The sequence below is a fragment of the Carassius gibelio genome, chromosome B6, assembly GCF_023724105.1.
Source record: "Carassius gibelio isolate Cgi1373 ecotype wild population from Czech Republic chromosome B6, carGib1.2-hapl.c, whole genome shotgun sequence".
NCBI lineage: Eukaryota > Metazoa > Chordata > Actinopteri > Cypriniformes > Cyprinidae > Carassius > Carassius gibelio.
Window position 1 is genome coordinate 19,906,499 of NC_068401.1, and position 23,439 is coordinate 19,929,937.

At 36.5% G+C, this 23,439-nt stretch overlaps 1 long non-coding RNA gene across 1 annotated transcript; it reads left to right on the forward strand.

Moving 5' to 3' along the window:
* The first annotated feature begins 10,038 nt into the window (after window positions 1–10,038).
* LOC127959178 (uncharacterized) lies at window positions 10,039–18,953 on the forward strand. The gene is made up of 3 exons (XR_008154210.1): window positions 10,039–11,167; window positions 13,059–13,847; window positions 17,778–18,953. It is a non-coding gene; the product is annotated as an uncharacterized LOC127959178 (long non-coding RNA).
* The last annotated feature ends 4,486 nt before the right edge of the window (window positions 18,954–23,439 follow it).

Below are 23,439 nucleotides of genomic sequence, written 5' to 3' on the forward strand. Positions count from 1 at the left end.
ACACACACACACATTACCCACAGTGACAGAGGGACAGAGTGACATCAGATGTATGATAGTTTTTTAATTTTCTATCATCCATATAGTGTTGTATAGTCATGAAACTATGCATATTTCCTCAGAATGACTTGTCTTCTATGTGTAAATTTTTTTTAAGTGTTTAGAAGCTGCACTTAAAAAAATAAAAGACATTTACTGGTTACTTTTTTACTAATATTTTAAAAAAATCACAACGACAAAACCATTCAAGCCATTCAAAATTCATCCGCACCTGTACTGTAAGATACATTCTTTAAACTGGTAAAAGAGGATGTGGTGCTGATCCTTCAAGTCACTCAAAACGTATCTGTCCATAAAGCCTATAAAGAATTATTCTTAATATACAGTTCACAATACTTCAGCTTGTTATTCTAATTAAGTGAATGTCATTTTATCAGTAAAATACATAAAATTCATATTATTTTTCTTTGAAAGATTTCTATAAATGATTTAAATCATACTTGTTTCTACAATAATTATTTAAAAGTAATCCTATAGCTCCATCTGGTGGCCATTATTGGTACTAAGAATTGCAAGCTTGATTTATATGTTATGATAGTTTTAAATTTATGCTGGCTCTTGAAAATGATAAAGCTATGAAACTTACTGTGCTTCCTTCAAATGATGACTTCTACGTATATAAAAAATTATGAAGAGTTGGAATTAAAAATTTTAAAGATATAGTAAAATTACTATTGTATTTTTTTTATGTTACTTTAATAAATCGCTATGGCCACACCATTTAAGGTATCCTAAACCCATTCGCAATTTAACATCTTCAGTATATGGCTTCATGTTAAAACAGTTTGGTGTGAACTACTTGTGTCTTCTTGGAGGAGAATGAATTCATTTACAGGCTGAGTTTATCATAAATCCACAATAACATTTATGAGTTCTGTATCAATCAGTGTTGTTGTTTGTTTATTTTTTATTTATTTTTTTCATAGGAAGATAACTGACCCTTTACTCTCCTTTTTAATAAATGTGCTTATAAACCAAGAACAAGCTATTTATAGCTGTATTTATAAACTGCTTACTACTGACTATTAATATTGGGACAAGGCTTTATGAAGCATGAACTGACTATTTACTAATGAGTGCAGTTATTATAAAGTGTTATCAATGCATTTGCTAATCTTAACAAATTAGACATTATTTTACAGTGTTATCAAATCCCTTAAATGATTTGTAAGTGTTTTGTAATGATTTTATTGACCTAAAAGCATTTGTGAAAGTTCTGCTTGCATTAGAGCTTAGTCTTGATCTGTGAGCTGAACAGATTTACTGTTACATCCATGAGATTATGTAAATTCAAATAAATATCATGTCACAGGATGTCAGAGGTCAGTATCAAATTAGTTTGAAATTATTATTTGCAGCACAAATAAGGTTTTTTAGGATTTTTAAAAATCCCTAAAACTGTCAGAAAAGGATAAGGCCTAAGATTTCTATGTGAGTGGCTAAATTTGTTTGTTTTTATAACTATAATGCATAAACTATGAAACTATACAAAATGTATAAAAAAGTACAAGTTATTCTTTTCCAATGTTTTTAATTTATTTAATTTTTTTTTTTTTTTTTTTTTTTTTGGGATTTACATTTTAAAAAATTAGCCTACGGCGATCATTCTAAACATCTTGAATAAAACCTGTCAATATTTATTATAGACCACTATAACTGTGTATAATCTAACAAACGAGTTTATTATGAAAATAAAAGCGTGTACACCAGATAACTTGGACGATAAAGAAATTGCTAACAATAGTATAATAGAGCATGTTTTAGGTTTTTAGGCGTTTAGATGCAGAAATGGACAAATCAAATGTAAAATAAAATGTAATTGATTTAATTAAATATAGATTAAGTCTTGTTAGAGCAAAATAATAAATAAATACGTACACACATTAAAAAAGCAGCCAAGATGAATGAGTTTAATTTTTTTATATAGATTAAAATTGAAGACAGAAGCAGCTGGTATATGCGGTCACTTAATATTAAAATCCAGTAAATCCACTTCAGATTTAATTCTCAACAGTTTATGTTCACGTGGCTGTTTTCGTTTATATTAGCCAAGCTATTATGTATTTTGAAATAATCTTGTCCGTGATGTGTTCGTTCTTACGACGAAAGGCAGAATCCTGCAGCTCCAGAGATATATGTTATTCTGCCAGTCGCGCTTTCAAATAGTCTTGCACACTTAAACGGGTCACAAACACCTGCATTTAGCTCGTGTTGTGTTATAATGGATGTATTGTGTGCATTTATGGCAATAATTTATTTTAAAAAGCTCTTAAACAAGAATAAATTTGTTTGTTTTGAGCTCTGAGACACTGTGCGCGCTGATCGGAGGCAGTGATTTCAGATAGGCAGCCGCAAATATTTCATTTTCACACAAACAGTTCAAAAACATCTTAATTTAGCTCTTGGTGTGCTCTAATTGGTGAATTGTGTGATATCGCTGCAATACTTTATTTTTAATAGCTATAAAACAAGAATAAACTCGTTTTTTTCTGAGCTCATCATTCCACACGCTCCTGCTCAGAGCGGTGATTAATCTCTCCTGTTTCTCACGTATCACTGACCACACATCAATTATTAATGAGCCCTGACCTGATAATAATCATATATGTTGGTTTAGCTTGTCACTGTGAATTAAATCCAAGTATTTATTTGTATTTTAACCGATTTAAAATCGAAACCAAAAGACAGTCTCCTCCCTTTTTTAGTCCGGTAACTGAACCTGTAGGGGCGCTATTTCTCTCAGACAATGGAAGTCTAAGCACACACACTCAAACAGATGGACAGAGTGAGATGAGATGTCTGACATTTTTTTTAATTTTCTGTTATCCATACAGTGTTGTAAAGTCATGAAACTATGCATATTTACTCAGAATAACTTTTTTTTTCTGTATGAAAAAAGGTTTTGAAGTGTTTGGAATTTAAAAATGCAGGAAAATTAATAATTCCATCTTTATTGTCATTTAAAAAAATCACCACGACAAAACCATCCAAGCTATCCAAAACCCATTCACAATTTAAGTTCCTCAATGTTTTTTCAACATGTAGACCAAGTTTGGTGTGTATAGTGTTACTCTCCTCTGAGCAGTATGCATTAATTCACGGCTAAATGTAAAAAATAATCCACATTCAAATCAAAATAGCCGACTTCCTGTTGGTCGTAGCTGATGACTGTGAATTAGAAAGTTGTCCGTCTTGATAAGAACAATTTTTGTACTGAGTTTGGTGTCTGTAGCTAAAACTAACCCCCCCACTTTTGACAAAAGGTGGCGCTATAGAGTGCCTATTCCACGCCCTCTTATGAACTTTTGCCAGTGTCTAGCTGTCACTAATACTGATATGTGTTCTGAGTTTGATGAAATTCTAAGCATGTTATATGCCTCAAAATCACCTGAGAAGTATTCCAGTTTGACATGTTGCCACGGCAACAATTTTTTAGATATCAATATCCCCCTTGCAGATTTATATCAGCTGTGTTTTAACATTATTCTGATGAAGTTTGAAGCAAATCGAGTAATAATAAGATGCTGAATTCAAATCATTTTGAAAATGACACACTTCCTTCTGCCAGTTGGTGGCGCTATAACTTTGACTCCTAATAGTCACATATATGCGATCGACATCATACAACGAATAATCTGATGAAGTTTGATTAAAATCAGGAAATGTATGTGGATGGTATTAGACACTTCCTGTTTCTAATTTCTCGCCATAATTTCAACGCCTCGCCACGAGCAAACCGTTCGAGATATCAAAAATCCCCTGGCAATTTTTCATCCCCGGTGTCTTGAGATCATGTTGACCGAGTTTGGCGGCAATCGAGAAAAAAACCTATGACAAGTATTTCAAATTCCAGAGCATGCGCTTTTTACATAACTCTAAATAGCTGACTTCCTGTTGGGTGGAGCCTATGACATGCAATACGAAAGTTGTTCGGCACGATGAGATCTATATGTGTACTGAGTTTCATATGAATATGTGCAAGTATGTGTGAGCTATACATCAACATTTCTGACTGTGTTCCAGGGGGCGCCGTAGAGCCCCTGTGCCACGCCCGGGTCCCAGCCTCTGCAGGCTCCTAAAGGCCACAGATTCCAAAGTGTGCGCAAATTTTCAAGAGTTTTTGAGTATGTTAAGGACCCCCAAAGCCCCCACAACTTTGACGAAAAATTTGAATACTAAACCCTAAATAGCCAACTTCCTGTTGGGCGGAGCCTATGATATGCAATACAAAAGTTGTTTGGATTGATGAGATTTATATGTGTACCGAGTTTCATACGTCTACGAGCAAGAATGTATGATATATGGCCCTCCATATTCCAGGGGGCGCTGTAGAGCCCCTGTGCCACGCCCATGTATCAGTCTCTGCCCGGCCCTAATGGCCGCAGGTTCCAATGTGTGTGCCAATTTTCAAGACTTTTTAAGCATGTTAAGGGCCCCAAAAGCCCCCGAAACCTTGAAGAAAAATAATAATAATAAATAATAATAATAATAATAATAATAATAACAAATAATCCTAAGGAAAACAATAGGGCTCTCGCCCTCCAGGCTTGAGCCCTAAATATAGCTGCAAGCAGCGATGGCGGGCTCAAGCCGTCAGTGCAACGCCACCCCGGTGGCATCGGGAAAACTGTGCCCAGCGGGCATAAGCATTTACAGTAACCCTCTGGCAATCAAATTTTAAGGGATATGGCAGTTAAAGGGTTAATCCGACCCGTCTAGACTTTGAAATCACATACACAGAACAATATATATAACTTTAGTAACACTTTATTTTAATATATATATAAATGTATAAGGTGTACATTGTAGCTGACACCTAAATTAACACATTAAAATTGTTTTATGACTGCAAGTCTTTCTCCTCAAATGCTATTGAGCTTCAAATTTGCTTTTGAGTCCATGTGAAAAAGTAGCATAATTTACATATGACTTACAGTTTGTTTTAATAAATATCAAACATTCAATTTAATGGTGCATTATAGCTGTCACCTAGATGAACAATTACAGTTGTTTTTATGACTGTAAGTCATTCTCTTCAAATGCTACTGACGTTAGAAAATTGTATAACAATATCACATGTAACTTAAGAGACGGTCCCTAAATTTGAGACTCTCGAATGTCCAATGTCAAGCCAACTTTATGCCTGTTTTTGTTTTGTTTTTTACTTTATTTTTCTTTTCTCTGTGCCGGATTGCTGATGACTTTTACCCGGGCATAGATGTCCATCCATCAATTACGAACATTCATCCGCAAATGTCCGAGCGGTCGCGAGCGCGGATGGGAGAATGGCGCATGTTTTATTTTACTGGGATGGTGCCTCCTCTGGGAGTTGGTGCCCTACGAAGACTGCGTATTCTGCATATAGGGAGCGGCGGTACTATCTGGAAGATATATTCCTCAAACCGTCGTACAAGAGGAGGTGATGCTAGTACTTCAAGCATCTCTCAAAACCTATCTGTTCATAAAGCCTATATATAAAGTCTTAATATAGTATTCCACAATATGTTGTGCTAGTATTGTGGTTTTTTATTGACATTGTTATTTGCTGTTATTTTTTGTTTTAATATTGTTACTGTTGTTACTTGTTGTACGGTGACCTTGAGTGGTTTGAAAGGCGCCTTAAATAAAATGCATTATTATTATTATTATTATTATTATTAGCTGTACACTTGATAAAAAAAATTAAATATAAACTTATGCAATTGTATATATATGTATATATAGTGTACAGTTTTCTTTTATTGCATCTTGAAATAAATGTTTCTGAGTTCTGTGTTTGTTTATTTTTTTATTTTTATTTTTTTATTTTTTTTAGGAAGATTACAGCCTTTAATCTCCTCAAAATAAATGTGCATATAAACCATGAACAATTTAATTATAGCTGTATTTATAAAATGCTTACTAATGACTATTAATTTTGGGAGATGGCTATATAAAGCAGCAACAGTTGATGTTGAGGCCTAAGATATTTCTTAAGCTGTAATGATGAAAAAACAACAACAACACAAAATTGCTTTTTTTTTCTGCTGGTGATTAAAGAGATGATTAAGTCTCCCTCCCTCTCTCTCTCTCTCTCTCTCTCTCTCTCTCTCTCTCTGACACCAAGCCCATCCCCTCTCCCACACATTCACACAAACTCAGCACACACACTTAACACACAAACACACACACACACACACACACATTACCCACAGTGACAGAGGGACAGAGTGACATCAGATGTATGGTAGTTTTTTAATTTTCTATCATCCATATAGTGTTGTATAGTCATGAAACTATGCATATTTCCTCAGCATGACTTCTATGTGTACATTTTGTTGAAGTGTTTAGAAGCTGCACTTTAAAAAAATAAAAGACATTTACTGGTTACTTTTTTACTGTTATTTCAAAAAATCACCACGACAAAACCATTCAAGCTATCCAAAATTAATTTGCATCTGTTCTGTAAGATAAATTCTTTAAACAGTGGTAAAAGAGGATGTGGTGCTGATCCTTCAAGAGTCACTCAAAACGTGTCTGTCCATAAAGCCTATAAAGAATTATTCTTAATATACAGTTCACAATATTTCAGCTTGTTATTCTAATAAAGTGAGGGTCATTTTATCAGTAAATACATAAAATTCATATTATTTTTCTTTGAAAGATTTCTATAAATGATTTAAATCATACTTGTTTCTACAATAATTATTTAAAAGTAATCCTATACCTCCATCTGGTGGCCATTATTGGTACTAAGAATTGCAAGCTTCATTTATAAGTTATGATAGTTTTAATTTTATGCTGGCTCTTGAAAATGATAAAGCTATTAAACTTACTGTGCTTCCTTCAAATGATGACTTCTACGTATATAAAAAAATATGAAGAGTTTGGAATGAAAAAAATTAAAGATATAGTAAAATAACTATTGTATTTTTTTTATGTTACTTTAATAAATCGCTATGACCACACCATTTAAGCTATCCTAAACCCATTCGCAATTTAACATCTCAGTATATTGGCTTCATGTTAAAAAAAGTTTGGTGTGAACTACTTGTGTCTTCTTGGAGGAGTATGAAATCATTTACAGGCTGATTTTATCATAAATCCACAATAGAATTTCTGAGTTCTGTATCAATCAGTGTTGTTGTTTGTTTATTTTTATTTTTTTATTTTTCATAGGAAGATAACTGACCCTTTACTCTCCTTTTTAACAAATGTGCTTATAAACCAAAAACAAGCTATTTATGGCTGTATTTATAAACTGCTTACTACTGACTATTAATATTGGGACAAGGCTTTATAAAGCATGAACTGACTATTTACTTTTTGAGTTTGAAATTATTATTTGCAGCACAAATAAGGTTTTTTAGGATTTTTAAAAATCCCTAAAACTGTCAGAAAAGGATAAGGCCTATTTCTATGTGAGTGGCTACATTTATTTGTTTTTATAACTATAATGCATAAACTATGAAATTATACAAAATGTATAAAAAAAGTACAACAGTTATTGTTTTCCAATGTTTTTTATTAATTTTTTTTTTTTTTTTTTTTGGATTTACATTTAAAAAAATTAGCCTACTGCAATCATTCTAAACAGCTTGAATAAAACCTGTCAATATTTATTATAGACCACTGTAACTGTGTATAATCTAACAAACAAGTTTATTATGAAAATAAAAGTGTGTACACCAGAAAAATTGGACGATAAAGAAATTGCTAACAATAGTATAATAGATCATGTTTTATGTTTTTAGGCGTTTAGATGCAGAAATGGACAAATAAAATGTAAAATAAAATGTAATTGATTTAATTAAATATAGATTAATTCTTGTTAGAGCAAAATAATAAATACATACGTACACACATTAAAAAAGCAGCCAAGATGAATGAGTTTCATTTTTTTTATAGATTCAAATTGAAGACAGAAGCAGCTGGTATATGCGGTCACTTAACATTAAAATCCAGTAGATCCACTTCAGATTTATTTCTCAACAGTTAATGTTCACGTGGCTGTTTTCGTTCATATTCGCCAAGCTATTTTGAAATAATCTTGTCCGTTATGTGTTCGTTCGTACGACGAAAGGCAGAATCCTGCAGCTCGAGAGATATTATTCTGCCAGTCGCGGTGTCAAATAGTCTTTCACACTTAAACGAGTCACAAACACCTGCATTTAGCTCTTGCAGTGTTACAATGGGTTTATTGTGTGCATTTGTGGTCATATTTTATTTAAAAAAGCTCTTAAACAAGAATAAATTCGTTTGTTTTGAGCTCGACACTGTAAGCGCTGATCGGAGCGGTGATTTCAGATAGGCAGCCACAAATATTTAATTTTCACACAAACAGTTCAAAAACATCTGAATTTAGCTCTTGGTGTGTTCTAATTGGTTGATTGTGTGATATCGCTGTAATAATTTATTTTTAAAAGCTTTAAAACAGGAATAAATTCGTTTTTTTCTGAGCTCTTTACTCCAGACGCTCCTGATCAGAGCGGTGATTCATCTCTCCTATTTCTCACGTATCTCTGGCCAGAAATTATTTATCCATGAGCCCTGAACCGGTAATAATCAGATATGTTGGTTTAGCTTGTCAGTGTGAATTAAATCTAAGTATGTATTTGTATTTTTAACCGATTTAAAAGTGAAAGTAAAAGTCCGGTAATTGCACCTGTAGGGGCGCTATTTCTCTCAGACAATGGAAGTCTGAAGCACATATACTCAAACAGAGGGACAGAGTGAGATGAGATGTCTGACAGTTTTTTAATTTTCTGTTATCCATACAGTGTTGTAAAGTCGTGAAACTATCCATATTTACTCAGAATGACTTTTTTTCTGTATGAAAAAAGGTTTTGAAGTGTTTGGAATTTAAAAATGCAGGACAATTAATAATTCCATTTTTATTGTCATTTAAAAAAATCACCATGACAAAACCATTCAAGATATCCAAAATCCATTGGCAATTTAAGTTGTTTAAAATGTTTTGGCATCATGTAGACAAAGTTTGGTGTGTATAGTGTTACTCTCCTCTGAGCAGTATGCATTAATTCACAGCTAAATGTAAAAAAAAAATCCACATTCAAATCAAAATAGCTGACTTCCTGTTGATCGTAGCTGATGACTGTGAATTAGAAAGTTGTCCGTGTTGATAAGAACAATTTTTGTACCGAGTTTGGTGTCTGTAGCTAAAACTAACCCCCCCACTTTTGACAAAAGGTGGCGCTATAGAGTGCCTCTTCCACGCCCTTTTAAAAGCTTTTTCCATTGTCTAGCTATCAAGAATACTGATATGTGTTTTGAGTTTCATGTAAATCTGAGGTTGTTATCTGCCTCAAAATCACCATAACAGAATATTCAAGTTTGACACGTTGCCATGGCAACAATATATAAGATATCAATATCCCCACAACAGATTTATATCGGCCATGTTTTGTCATTATTCTGATGAAGTTTGAAGCAAATCGAGTAAAAATAAGATGCTGAATTCAAAGCATTTTGAAAATGACTCACTTCCTGCTGCCAGTTGGTGGCGCTATAACGTTGACTCTTAATAATCACATATATACGATCGGTATCATACATCGAACAAACCGATGAAGTTTGATCAAACTCAGGCAATGTATGTGGATGTTATTAGGCATTTCCTGTTTCTCACTTTTTGCCCTAATTTCAACGCCTCGCCACGGGCAAACCGTTCGAGATATAAAAAAATCCCCTCGCAATTTTTCATCCCCAATGTCTTGAGATCATGTTCACCGAGTTTGGTGGCAATCATGTAAAAAACCTATGACAAGTATATCAAATTCCAGAACATGCTTTTTTTCAACAGCCATGAATAGCTGACTTCCTGTTGGGCGGAGCCTTTGACATAGAGCGCGAAAGTTGTTCAGCTCAATGAGATCTAAAAGTGTACTGAGTTTCATATAAATATATGCAAGTGTGTGTGAGCTATGGTTCAAGATTTCTGACTGTGTTCCAGGGGGCGCTGTAGAGCCCCTGTGCCACGCCCGGGTCCCAGTCTCTGTGGCGTCCTGATGGCCGCAGATTCCAATGTGTGTGCCAATTTTCAAGAGTTTTTGAGCATGTTAAGGCCCCCAAAAACCCCCGGAAGGTTTAATAAAAAATAAAAAAAATAATAATAATAATAATAAGAAAAAGAATAATCCTTAGGGGAACAATAGGGCTCTTCGCCCCTTCGGGCTTGAGCCCTAATAATAATAAACGGAGCAATTCCAATAGGGTCCTCACACCATCGGTGCTCGGGCCCTAATAATAATTAAAGCTGCAAGCAGCGATGAACGGGCCCTCGCACCCGGGCTCACCGCCATCGTGTTGCTTTAGTAAAAAGGTGAATGTTGAGAAATATGCATTTAATGTCCTAAATATAAGTGGAATATATCAAAGTATATCCCATATATGTGCCAATCTTACCGTTGCCAGCAGGTGGCGCTATCATTATAATGGAATATTGGCCTTCAGATGTGTTCAGGCCAGGACTCTTATCGAACATGTGAAGTTTGGGGAAGATTGAACATTTTATGCTTGAGTTACAACAACTTCTCTTGCTGTGGCAAGACATCAAATTTTGTCATGGCGCCATGGAAACGCCCTTTAACAAAAACTCAGGATCTCCAAAAGTTAACATTGCACAGGCCTTTAGATTAGACTGACCACAAAATATATGTTAATCTCAAAAAAATTATAGGAGTAGTTTGTTGCAGCGTAAAACATGTCACTTCCTGTTGCCAATAGGTGGCGCTATGACTATAACTGAATGTGGGCATGTAGATCTGTTAAGGGCAAAAGTTTTATCTAACATGTGAAGTTTGGGGCAGATTGGACATTGTATGTCTGAGTTACAGCAACTTCCTTTTTCATGGCGAAACATCGAAATTTGTCAGGCCACCATGGACACGCCCTTTAACGAAATCTAAAGATCTTCGCAATTTAACATCGCAAAGGGCTTAAGATTACACTGACCAGGTTTGGTGTTGATCTGAATAAATCTCTAGGAGGAGTTCGTTAAAGTACAACCCCTGAAAATGGCAAAAACAACGCCAATTTTGCAGAGAAAATTCTAAATAACCGACTTCCTGTTGGGATTCGGATTTCGTACCAAGAGACTTTTTTGTAGGTATTGGTGTGTTACATGTGTATACCGATTTTTGTACATGTACGTGAAACATAGCTCGAGGCGCACTCTGTTGAAAGTGTATAGGTGGCGCTATCGAGCCATTTTGCCACACCTGATGGAATTTTGGCCTTCAGATGTGTTCAGGCCAGGAGTCTTATCACACATGTGAAGTTTGGGGAAGATCGGACATTTTATGCCTGAGTTATAACATCTTTTATTCCCATGGCGAGACATCGAACTTTGTGACGGCGCCATGGACACGCCTTTTAACGAAAACTCAAGATCTTCACAACTTAACATCGCACAGGCCTTTAGATTAGACTGACCACAAAAAAGACATTGATGTCATAAAATTTCTAGGAGTAGTTCTTCGCAGCATAAAATATGACACTTCCTGTTGCCAATAGGTGGCGCTATGACTATAACTGCATATGGGCATGTCAATCTATTCTGTTCCAGAGTCTTATCAACCATGTGAAGTTTGGGGCAGATTGGACATTGTATGTCTGAGTTATAGCAACTTCATTTTTCATGGCGAGTCATCGAAATTCACTAGGCCGCCACGGACACGCCCTTCAACGAAAACTCAAAATCTTCGCAATTTAACATCGCAAAGGCCTTTAGATTAGGCATAGCAAATTTGGTGTTGATTTGAAGAAATCTCTAGGAGGAGTTCGTTAAAATACAACGCATAGAAATGGCAAAAATGACAAAAAATTTGCCCATAATATTAAAAATAACCGACTTCCTGTTGGGTTTAGAATTTTGCTCCAAGAGACTTTTTTGTAGGTATTGATGTGTTACATGTGTGTACCGATTTTCATACATGTACGTGAAATGTAGCTCGAGGCGCACACCGCTGAACGTGCATAGGTGGCGCTGTCGAGCCATTTTACCACACCCACTTCTGAAACCCATATCAGACGTAAATTTTCGCCAGTTCGGAGGCGTGTGCAAAATTTGGTGACTTTTTGAGAATGTTTAGGCCCTCAAAAATGCGATTCATTTTGGAGAAGCGGAATAATAATAATAATTAAAGCTGCAAGCAGCGATGAACGGGCCCTCGCACCCGGGCTCACCGCCATCGTGTGGCTTTAGTAAAAAGGTGAACGTTGAGAAATATGCATTTAATGTCCTAAATATTAGTGGAATATATCAAAGTATATCCCATATATGTGCCAATCTTACCGTTGCCAGCAGGTGGCGCTATCATTATAATTGAATATTGGCCTTCAGATGTGTTCAGGCCAGGACTCTTATCAAACATGTGAAGTTTGGGGAAGATTGAACATTTTATGCTTGAGTTACAACAACTACTCTTGCTGTGGCAAGACATCAAATTTTGTCATGGCGCCATGGAAACGCCCTTTAACAAAAACTCAAGATCTCCAAAAGTTAACATTCCACAGGCCTTTAGATTAGACTGACCACAAAATATATGTTAATCTCAAAAAAATTATGGGAGTAGTTTGTCGCAGCGTAAAACATGTCACTTCCTGTTGCCAATAGGTGGCGCTATGACTATAACTGAATGTGGGCATGTAGATCTGTTAAGGGCAGAAGTTTTATCTAACATGTGAAGTTTGGGGCAGATTGGACATTGTATGTCTGAGTTACAGCAACTTCCTTTTTCATGGCGAAACATCGAAATTTGCCAGGCCGCCATGGACACGCCCTTTAACGAAATCTAAAGATCTTCGCAATTTAACATCGCAAAAGGCTTAAGATTACACTGACCAGGTTTGGTGTTGATCTGAATAAATCTCTAGGAGGAGTTCGTTAAAGTACAACCCTTGAAAATGGCAAAAACAATGCCAATTTTGCAGAGAAAATTCTAAATAACTGACTTCCTGTTTGGATTAGGATTTCGTACCAAGAGACTTTTTTGTAGGTATTGCTGTGTTACATGTGTATACCGATTTTTGTACATGTACGTGAAACATAGCTCGAGGCGCACTCTGTTGAATGTGTATAGGTGGCGCTATCGAGCCATTTTGCCACATCTGATGGAATTTTGGCCTTCAGATGTGTTCAGGCCAGGACTCTTATCACACATGTGCAGTTTGGGGAACATCGGACATTTTATGCCTGAGTTATAATATATTTTATTCCCATGGCGAGACATCGAACTTCGTGACGGCGCCATGGACACGCCTTTTAACGAAAACTCAAGATCTTCACAACTTAACATCGCACAGGGCTTTAGATTACACTGACCACAAAAAATACATTGATGTCATAAAATTTCTAGGAGTAGTTCATCGCAGTGTAAAATATCTCACTTCCTGTTGCCAATAGGTGGCGCTATTACTCTAACTGTATATGGGCATGTCAATCTGTTCAGGTCAGGAGTCTCATCAAACATGTGAAGTTTGGGGCAGATTGGTCATTGTATGTCTGAGTTATAGCAACTTCCTGTTTCATGGCGAATCATCGAAATTCGCCAGGCCGCCACACACAGGCCCTTCAACGAAAACTCAAAAGCTTCGCAATTTAACATCGCAAAGGCCTTCAGATTAGGCATACCAAATTTGGTGTTGATCTGAATGAATCTCTAGGAGGAGTTCGTTAAAATACAACGCATGGAAATGACAAAAATGACACAAAATTTGCTCATAATATTAGAAATAACCGACTTCCTGTTGGGTTTCGGATTTTGCTCCAAGAGACTTTTTTGTAGGTATTGGAGAGTTACATGTGTGTACCGATTTTCATACATGTACATGAAACGTAGCTCGAGGCGCACACCGTTGAACGTGTATAGGTGGCGCTGTTGAGCCATTTTGCCACACCCACTTCTGAAACCCATATCAGACGTAAATTTTCGCCAGTTCTGAGGTGTGTGCAAAGTTTCATGACTTTTCGAGCATGTTTAGGCCCTCAAAAATGCGATTCATCTTAGAGAAGAATAATAATAATAATAATAATAATAAACGGAGCAATTCCAAGAGGGTCCTCACACCATCGGTGCTCGGGCCCTAATAAACGGAGCAATTCCAATAGGGTCCTCACACCATCGGTGCTCGGGCCCTAATAATAATAAACGGAGCAATTCCAAGAGGGTCCTCACACCATCGGTGCTCGGGCCCTAATTAAAGCTGCAAGCAGCGATGAACGGGCCCTCGCACCCGGGCTCACCGGCAGCGAGTGGCTTTAGTAAATAGGTGAACGGTGAGAAACATGCATTTAAACTCATAAATATAAGTGGAATATATCAAAGTTTACTCCATATTTGTGCCAATCTTTGTGTTGCCAGTAGGTGGTGCTCTCATTATAATGGACTATTGGCCTTCAGATGTGTTCAGGGCAGGACTCTTATCGAACATGTGAAGTTTGGGGAAGAACGAACAAATTATGCCTGAGTTACAACAACTTCGCTTGCTGTGGTGAGACATCAAAATTTGTCATGACGCCATGGACATGCCCTTTAACAAAAACTCAAGATCTCCACAAGTTAACATTGCACAGGCCTTTAGATTAGACTGACTACAAAAAATACATTAATCTCAAAAAAATTCTAGGAGTAGTTTGTCACAGCATACAATATGTCACTTCCTGTTGCCAATAGGTGGCGCTATGACTATAACTGAATATGGGCATGTAGATCTGTTAAGGGCAGAAGTCTTATCTAACATGTGAAGTTTGGGGCAGATTGGACATTGTAAGTCTGAGTAACAGCAACTTCTTTTTTCATGGCGAAACATCGAAATTTGTCAGGCCGCCATGGACACGCCCTTTAACGAAACCTCAAAATCTTTGCAATTTAACATCGCAAAGGGCCTAAGATTACACTGACCAAGTTTGTTGTTGATCTGAATAAATCTCTAGGAGGAGTTCGTTAAAGTACAACCCCTGAAAATGGCAAAACAACGCCAATTTTGCAGAGAAAATTCTAAATAACCGACTCCCTGTTGGGATTCGGATTTCGTGCCAAGAGACTTTTTTGTAGGTATTGGTGTGTTACATGTGTATACCGATTTATGTACATGTACGTGAAACATAGCTCGAGGCGCACTCTGTTGAAAGTGTATAGGTGGCGCTATCGAGCCATTTTGCCACAACTGATGGAATTTTGGCCTTCAGATGTGTTCAGGCCAGGACTCTTATCACACATGTGCAGTTTGGGGATGATCGGACATTTCATGCCTGAGTTATAACATCTTTTATTCCCATGGCGAGACATTGAACTTCGTGACGACGCCATGGACACGCCTTTTAACAAAAACTCAAGATCTTCACAACTTAACATCACACAGGCCTTTAGATTAGACTGACCACAAAAAAGACATTGATGTCATAAAATTTCTAGGAGTAGTTCTTCGCAGCATAAAATATGTCACTTCCTGTTGCCAATAGGTGGTGCTATGACTATAACTGCATATGGGCATGTCAATCTATTCTGTTCCAGAGTCTTATCAACCATGTGAAGTTTGGGGCAGATTGGACATTGTATGTCTGAGTTATAGCAACTTCATTTTTCATGGCGAGTCATCGAAATTCGCCAGGCCGCCACGGACACGCCCTTCAACGAAAACTCAAAATCTTCACAATTTATCATCGCAAAGGCCTTTAGATTAGGCATACCAAATTTGGTGTTGATTTGAAGAAATCTCTAGGAGGAGTTCGTTAAAATACAATGCATGGAAATGGCAAAAATGACACAAAATTTGCTCATAATATTAAAAATAACCGACTTCCTGTTGGGTTTAGAATTTTGCTCCAAGAGTCTTTTTTGTAGGTATTGATGTGTTACATGTGTGTACCGATTTTCATACATGTACGTGAAATGTAGCTCGAGGCGCACACCGCTGAACGTGCATAGGTGGCGCTGTCGAGCCATTTTACCATGCCCACTTCTGAAACCCATATCAGACGTAAATTTTCGCCAGTTCGGAGGCGTGTGCAAAATTTGGTGACTTTTTGAGCATGTTTAGGCCCTCAAAAATGCGATTCATTTTGGAGAAGCGGAATAATAATAATAATTAAAGCTGCAAGCAGCGATGAACGGGCCCTCGCACCCGGGCTCACCACCATCGTGTGGCTTTAGTAAAAAGGTGAACGTTGAGAAATATGCATTTAAACTCATAAATATAAGTGCAATATATCAAAGTTTATTCCATATGTGTGCCAATCTTCCTGTTGCCAGCAGGTGGCGCTATCGTTATAATGGAATATTGGCCTTCAGATGTGTTCAAGCCAGGACCCTTATCACACATGTGAAGTTTGGGCAAGATCGGACATTTTATGCCTGAGTTATAACATCTTTTATTCCCATGGCGAGACATCGAACTTCGTCATGGCGACATGGACATGCCTTTTAACAAAAATTCAAGATCTTCACAACTAAACATCACACAGGTCTTTAGATTAGACTGACCACAAAAAATTTCTAGGAGTAGTTTGTCACAGTGTAAAATATGTCACTTCCAGTTGCCAATAGGTGGCGCTATGACTATAACTGAATATTGGCATGTAGATCTGTTCAGGTGAAGAGTCTTAACAAAAATGTGAAGTTTGGGGCGGATTGGACATTGTATGTCTGAGTTATAGCACCATCATTTTTCACGGCGAATCATCGAAATTTGTCAGGCCGCCATGGACACACCCTTTAACGAAACCTCAATTCCTTCGCAATTTAACATGGCAAAGGGCTTTAGATTACACTGACCAAGTTTGGTGTTGATCTGAATAAATCTCTAGGAGGAGTTCGTTAAAATACAACCCCTGAAAATGACAAAAACAACACCAATTTTGCAGGGAAAATTAAAAATAACCGACTTCCTGTTGGGATTCGGATTTCGTACCAAGAGACTTTTTTGTAGCTATTGGTGTGTTACATATGTTTACCGATTTTCGTACATGTATATGACATGTAGCTCGAGGCGCACTCCATTGAAAATGTATAGGTGGCGCTATCGAGCCATTTTGCCACACCCAATGGAATATTAGCCTCCAGATGTGTTCAGGTCAGTACTCTTATCAAACATTTGAAGTCTGGGCAAGATCTGATATTTTATGACTGAGTTACAGCAACTTCTACTCCCATGGCGAAACATCGAACTTTGACATGGCGCCATGGACACGCCCTTTAACAAAAACTCAAGATCTTCTCATTTTAACATCGTACAGGCCTTTAGATTAGACTGACGACAAAAAAGACATTGATGTCAAAAATTTCTAGGAGTAGTTTGTCGCAGCTTAAAATATGTAACTTCCTGTTGCCAATAGGTGGCGCTATGACTATAACTGAATATTGTCGTGTCAAACTGTTCAGGACAGGAGTCTCATCCAACATGTGAAGTTTGGGGCAGATTGGTCATTGTATGTCTGAGTTATAGCAACTTCCTGTTTCATGGCGAATCATCGAAATTCGCCAGGCCGCCACACACAGGCCCTTCAACGAAAACTCAAAAGCTTCGCAATTTAACATCGCAAAGGACTTTAGATTAGGCATACCAAATTTGGTGTTGATCTGAATTAATCTCTAGGAGGAGTTCGTTAAAATACAACGCATGGAAATGACAAAAATGACACAAAATTTGCTCATAATATTTGAAATAACCGACTTCCTGTTGGGTTTCGGATTTTGCTCCAAGAGACTTTTTTGTAGGTATTGGAGAGTTACATGTGTATACCGATTTTCATACATGTACATGAAACGTAGCTCGAGGCGCACACCGTTGAACGTGTATAGGTGGCGCTGTTGAGCCATTTTGGCACACCCACTTCTGAAACCCATATCAGACGTAAATTTTCGCCAGTTCTGAGGTGTGTGCAAAGTTTCATGACTTTTCGAGCATGTTTAGGCCCTCAAAAATGCGATTCATCTTAGAGAAGAAGAATAATAATAATAAATATAGCTGCAAGCAGCGATGGCGGGCTCAAGCCACCAATGCCATCACCACCCCGGTGGCATCAGGTAAACTGTGCCCAGCGGGCACATGCATTCACAATATCCCTCTGGCAGTGAGGTTTTAAAGGATAGAGGGGAGCGTGCATTTGCAGTGCCTGGGCCACGACTCTGGAATACCCTGCCTTTAGAGATCAGACTGGCCCCTTCCTTGTCTATTTTTAAATCTTTGCTAAAAACTTTTTTATTTTCCTTAGTGTACTGACTACTGTGTTATGCTACATTTTGAAATGGGTGGTTTTAAATTTTTTGTCTGGTCTATTTTTATGTATGTGTAATATTCTTGCTCTTATGTTAAAGCACTTTGGTCAGCCAGGAGGCTGTTGTAAATGCGCTATACAAATAAATTGAACTTGAACTTGATATGGCAGTTAAAGGGTTAATCCGAATCATCTAGACTTTAAAATCACATTCACAGAACAATATATATATATATATATATATATATAACTTTAGTAACACTTTACAATAAGATTTCATTTATAAACATTATGTTAACATGAACAATATTTATATAGCATTCATTCATGTCAGTTAATATTCCAAACTTAAACATTAAAACATTGTTTTATTGTGATTTTTTTCCAAGCACATTTTACCAATTCCAAACCATATCAATCTTAATAACTACCATTATTTTTTATTTAATCATTTATGAGTGCTATACAATAGTCCAGGAAAGCTGGAAGAGAAAAACAGGTCAAGAAGAACTGACAAAAGAATCGCAAAAGAATTAGGAATTAATGTGAAGATTAATTTTTAGTCAATTCTGCAAGACAGACTTTCAGGAAAGGAGGTGGAATAAAAATGAGCTCCTAAATCTTAATCCCAGATTCTGGAAGATATATTCCTCAAACCATCGGACAAGAGAAGGTGGTGCTGGTCCTTCACGAGTCACTCTAATCTGTTCATTAAGCCTATATATAAAGTCTTAATATATAGTATTTCACAATACTTCATGGTATTCTAATTAAATAATTTTTTGGAATCTTAGATCTCTCAGAACCTGACACATTGTAATTCTGAGACTCCAGGAAAGTGGCAGTTCTGTAAAATGTTGGCGCTGGAGACTAAATGCTCACTGATAGTTTCACACCTAATTCACTTAAAACACACACAAACACACACACACAGTGACAGAGGGACAGAGTGACATCAGATGTATGTTTTTTAATTTTCTGTCATCCATATAATGTTGTATAGTCATGAAACTATGCATATTTCCTCAGAATGACTTGTCTTCTATATGTACATTTTTTTGAAGTGTTTAGAAGCTGCACTTTTTTTTACTGGTTCCTTTTTTACTATTATTTCAAAAAATCACCACAACAAAACCATTCAAGCTATCCAAAATTCATTCACACCTGTTCTGTAAGATTAATTCTTTAAACAGTGGTAAAAGAGGATGTGGTGCTGAACCTTCAAGAGTCACTTAAAACGTATCTGTCCATAAAGCCTATTAAGAATTATTCTTAATATACAGTTCACAATACTTCAGCTTGTTATTGTAATTAAGTGAGGGTCATTTTATCAGTAAAATTCCTAAAATACATATTATTTTATTTGAAAGATTTCTATAAATTATTTAAATCATACTCGTTTCTCCAATAATTATTTAAAAGTAATCCTATAGCTCCCTCTGGTGGCCATTATAGGTACTAAGAATTGCAAGCTTGATTTATAAGTTATGATAGTTTTAATTTTATGCTGGCTCTTGAAAATGATAAAGCTATGAAACTTACTGTGCTTCCTTCAAATGAGGACTTCTACTTATATAAAAAATTATGAAGAGTTAGAATGAAAAATTTTAAAGATATAGTAAAATAACTATTGTATTTTTTATGTTACTTTAATAAATCTCTATGGCAACACCATTTAAGCTATCCTAAACCCATTCACAATTTAACATCTCAGTATATTGGCATCATGTTGAAAAAGGAGTATGGAGTAGTATGAGTAGGAGTATGAATTCATTTACAGGCTGATTTTATCATAAATCCACAATAAAATTTCTGAGTTCTGTATCAATCTGTGTTGTTGTTTGTTTATTTTTATCTTTTATTTTTCATAGGAAGATAACTTACTCTCCTTTTTAATAAATGTGCTTATAAACCAAGGACAAGCTATTTATAGCTGTATTTATAAACTGCTTACTACTGACTATTAATATTGGGACAAGGCTTTATAAAGCATGAACTGACTATTTACTAATGAGTGCAGTTATTATAAAGTGTTATCAATGAATTTGCTAATGTTAAGAAATTAGACATTATTTTACAGTGTTATCAAATCCTTAAATGACTCATAAGCATTTGTGAAAGTTCTGCTTGCATTACAGCTTAGTATTGATCTGTGAGCTGAACAGATTTACTGTTACATCTATGAGATTATGTAAATTCAAATAAATATAATGTCACAGGATGTCATAGGTCAGTATCAAATGAGTTTGAAATTATTATTTGCAGCACAAATAAGTTTTTTTTTGGATTTTTAAAAATCCCTAAAACTGACAGAAAAAGGTTAAGGCCTAAGCTATTTCTATGTGAGTGGCTAAATTTATTTTTGTTTTTATAATTGTAATACACAAACTATGAAATTATACAAAATGTATAAAAAGGTAAATAAATAAATACGCACACTTTAAAAAAGCAGCCAAGTCGAATGAGTTTCCTTTTTTATATAGATTAAAATTGAAGACAGAAGCAAGTGGTAAATGTGGTCACTTTAATATTCAAATCCAGTAGATCCAGTTTATGTTCACGTGGCTGTTTTCGTTTATATTCGCCAAGCTATTATGTATTTAGAAATAATCTTGTCCGTGATGTGTTCGTTCGTACGACGAAAGGCAGAATCCTGCAGCTCGAGAGATATGTTATTCTGCCAGTCGCGCTTTCAAATAGTCTTGCACACTTAAACAGGTCACAAACACCTGCATTTAGCTCTTGTAGTGTTACAATGGGTTTATTGTGTGCATTTGTGGTAATATTTTATTTAAAAAAGCTCTTAAACAAGAATAAATTCGTTTGTTTTGAGCTCGACACTGTACGCGCTGATCGGAGGCGTGATTTCAGATAGGCAGCCGCGAATATTTCACTTTCACACAAACAGTTCAAAAACATCTGAATTTAGCTCTTGGTGTGTTCTAATTGGTTGATTGTGTGATATCGCTGTAATAATTTATTTTTAAAAGCTTTAAAACAGGAATAAATTCGTTTTTTCTGAGCTCTTTACTCCAGACGCTCGTGGTCACAGCGGTGATTCATCTCTCCTATTTCTCACGTATCTCTGGCCAGAAATAATTTATCCATGAGCCCTGAACCGGTAATAATCAGATATGTTGGTTTAGCTTGTCAGTGTGAATTAAATCTAAGTATTTATTTGTATTTTTAACCGATTTAAAAGTGAAAGTAAAAGTCCGGTAATTGCACCTGTAGGGGCGCAATTTCTCTCAGACAATGGAAGTCTAAGCACACACACTCAAACAGAGGGACAGAGTGAGATGAGATGTCTGACAGTTTTTTAATTTTCTGTTATCCATACAGTGTTGTAAAGTCGTGAAACTATCCATATTTACTCAGAATGACTTTTTTTCTGTATGAAAAAAGGTTTTGAAGTGTTTGGAATTTAAAAATGCAGGACAATTAATAATTTCATTTTTACTGTCATTTAAAAAAAATCACCACGACAAAACCATCCAAGCTATCCAAAATCCATTGGCAATTTAAGTTGTTTAAAATGTTTTGGCATCATGTAGACAAAGTTTGGTGTGTATAGTGTTACTCTCCTCTGAGCAGTATGCATTAATTCACAGCTAAATGTAAAAAAAAAATCCACATTCAAATCAAAATAGCTGACTTCCTGTTGATCGTAGCTGATGACTGTGAATTAGAAAGTTGTCCGTCTTGATAAGAACAATTTATGTACCAAGTTTGGTGTCTGTAGCTAAAACTAACCCCCCCACTTTTGACAAAAGGTGGCGCTATAGAGTGCCTCATTCACGCCCTTTTAAAAGCTTTTGCCATTGTCTAGCTATCACTAATACTGATATGTGTTTTGAGTTTCATGTAAATCTGAGCTTGTTGTCTGCCTCAAACTCACCATAACAGAACATTCAAGTTTGACACGTTGCCATGGCAACACTATATCAGATATCAATATCCCCACAACAGATTTACATCGGCCGTGTTTTGTCATTATTCTGATGAAGTTTTAAGTAAATCGAGTAAAAATAAGATGCTGAATTCAAAGCATTTGGAAAATGACACACTTCCTGCTGCCAGTTGGTGGCGCTATAACGTTGACTCTTAATAGTCACATATATACAATCAGTATCATACAACGAACAAACCCATGAAGTTTGATCAAATTCAGGAAATGTATGTGGATGTTATTAGACATTTCCTGTTCCTCATTTCTCGCCATAAGTTCCACGCCTCGCCACGGGCAAACCGTTCGAGATATCAAAAATCCCCTCGCAATTTTTCATCCACAATGTCTTGAGATCATGTTCACCGAGTTTCGTGGCGAACGGGTTGAAAACCTCAGAGGAGTATTTCAAATTCCAGAGCATGCTTTTTTTAAACAGCCCTGAATAGCTGACTTCCTGTTGGGCGGAGCCTATGACATAAAGCGCGAAAGTTGTTCAGCTCAATGAGATCTACAAGTGTACTGAGTTTCATATAAATATATGCAAGTGTGTGTGAGCTATGGTTCAAGATTTCTGACTGTGTTCCAGGGGGCGCTGTAGAGCCCCTGTGCCACGCCCGGGTCCCAGCCTCTGCGGCGTCCTGATGGCCGCAGATTCCAATGTGTGTGCCAATTTTCAAGAGTTTTTGAGCATGTTAAGGCCCCCAAAAACCCCCGGAAGGTTTAATAAAAAATAAAAAAAATAATAATAAGAATAATCCTTAGAAGAACAATAGGGCTCTTCGCCCCTTCGGGCTTGAGCCCTAATAATAATAATAAACGGAGCAATTCCAAGAGGGTCCTCACACCATCGGTGCTCGGGCCCTAATTAAAGCTGCAAGCAGCGATGACAGGGGCCCTCGCACCCGGGCTCACCGCCATAGTGTTGCTTTAGTAAAAAGGTGAACGTTGAGAAATATGCATTTAATGTCCTAAATATAAGTGGAATATATCAAAGTATATCCCATATATGTGCCAATCTTACCGTTGCCAGCAGGTGGCGCTATCATTATAATGGAATATTGGCCTTCAGATGTGTTCAGGCCAGGACTCTTATCGAACATGTGAAGTTTGGGGAAGATTGAACATTTTATGCTTGAGTTACAACAACTTCTCTTGCTGTGGCAAGACTTCAAATTTTGTCATGTCGCCATGGAAACGCCCTTTAACAAAAACT